Raw genomic sequence first — 2,016 nt, 5'->3', positions numbered from 1 at the left:
AGATTTTTTTTTTTTGCTAGTACTTAGTGGGAAAAAATATATAACAGTATATTTTTTTTGTGAAACGATGGTAAGCCCTAGATTTCCCGGACTCTTGTCTGTATCTCTTTATTTCTCATATTCTGGCACAAATTCCAAGCTCCTAAACTTTTACATCAAATGGTTCCTTGGGACTAGTTTGTTCCGATCGACTCAATTAGAAGGGATGTCAGAAAAGTAGTCCTGGCTTAGCTACTGCAATTATCCATTATTCAATTTATTGTATTATTTGTATTAAAATATCGTATATGATATCTTTGTAACCATACCATTTAATGATATATTATGAATTATATTGATTTATTCGTGAATATTCATAAGTTGTTGAACTGTTTAAATATATGTTTAAAGATTAATAAACTTATCATTTAAGTTTATAAATTCTTAATTACAGCGCTGGTATCAAAATAACATGCTATTAGTGTTATTGCCAATAGGAATTTTAAGCCTTTTTCTCTTAGCAAATAATAAAAAGTTTTGAGATTTCTTAAATGCTATAGATATTTTATTTTTAAGTGCGATATAATTGAAAATAATTTATACAAATTAATAAAAAACAAAGTGCTTTATACATATACGATTCGTAGTTCGAATATAGATCAAGTAAACACACTAAAAACGTTGTAAATTTTCACTTTGTTCTGAGAAAAGATGAGTAGAAATTTTGCATATTAACATTTTATTTTCTCTGCAAAACTCAATAAAGATTGTTCTGTGGTATTCAGTTAAGGCCTACGTAATATGTGGCTTCATTAGCAATATACAATCCAGTGGTTTTATAACCACTACGAATAATCGTGTTCTGTGTACAAAGTTCAAAGAATAATCACTCTGTGTAACCAAAAGATTATCGTCATAGGTGTGTACTAACTTTTATTATTCGTGGCTAATGTGTTTCAATCAATTTCTGATAACTAATATAATAAAAAAATGCTTACATTTTGTTCAAAATGTTTTGTAGATTTTTTGTACTTTTCCATTTGACTATGTCATATAAGTGTCTCAGTAACTTCGTTATTTGTTTGTTTGCTCATAAGTTGAACTACCTGTACCATAAAGTCCACGCCATATGTTATGTGTGAAAACCTGTTAATGTTGTTCAGATCATATAAAGGATCACAGAAGATCATAAGTTTTCATCCCGTATTGATGATTTGTTCGCTACAGAATATAGAACTTTACTCACGTACTTGTTCTAATACAGGTTAATTTTATTACTTCGAAGACACGTGACCTCTACGTGGCCTAGTGATTAACATGCAGATCAGAAGGTCCAAGGCTCGAGCTCGCGATATTCTGCTGAACACGCTCGCCACCTTCAGCTGTAGTGCGTAACCAGGTTAACATTAGTCCTGTAGGTGGCAGGTGTGCTGCTGACTGGTTGCCTTCCCTCTGGTCAGTGATTCTAAATTAGGAACGACTCTGAGTTTTCTGACCCAGCCGTTTATCCTATGTGTCAGATAAGGTACTACTCAGGTTGAAGCTATCAAATATCTGTATAACGAAACCACATAAAGCCATAGTAACGTGAAGTTCTGCTATATTTTTAGTCTTATTTATTTGAGTAGTTTTAGCAAGATAAAATATATTTTGTGCAAATTGCTTAATATTTTATTGCTGTTAATAAGTTTGAATAAATGGCTGCTTTTATGTGTAATCACGAAACATTTGAAAGAAATACATTAAAAAACACAACCAGGATATATTTTTATGCTATATTTTTAGTCTTATTTATTTGAGTAGTTTTAGCAAGATAAAATATATTTTGTGCAAATTGCTTAATATTTTATTGCTGTTAATAAGTTTGAATAAATGGCTGCTTTTATGTGTAATCACGAAACATTTGAAAGAAATACATTAAAAAACACAACCAGGATATATATATATATATATTGTTACACAGCGGAAGTCACGTGACGCTGGTAACACGTAATGAGTATCTCGAAGGTTCCTGAAGGCTCGAGTGTTTGCCAGATG

General features: G+C 31.2%; 1 long non-coding RNA gene across 1 annotated transcript in view; it reads left to right on the top strand.

Moving 5' to 3' along the window:
- LOC111086590 overlaps positions 1-2,016 on the top strand; it is a 44,446-nt gene that overhangs the window by 532 nt on the left and 41,898 nt on the right. The gene's annotated exons all lie outside the window — the stretch shown is intronic.

This window comes from Limulus polyphemus, unplaced genomic scaffold (assembly GCF_000517525.1).
Source record: "Limulus polyphemus unplaced genomic scaffold, Limulus_polyphemus-2.1.2 Scaffold1229, whole genome shotgun sequence".
NCBI lineage: Eukaryota > Metazoa > Arthropoda > Merostomata > Xiphosura > Limulidae > Limulus > Limulus polyphemus.
Note: the sequence above shows the minus strand (reverse complement) of the source record. Positions and strands in the feature narration are given on the sequence as shown.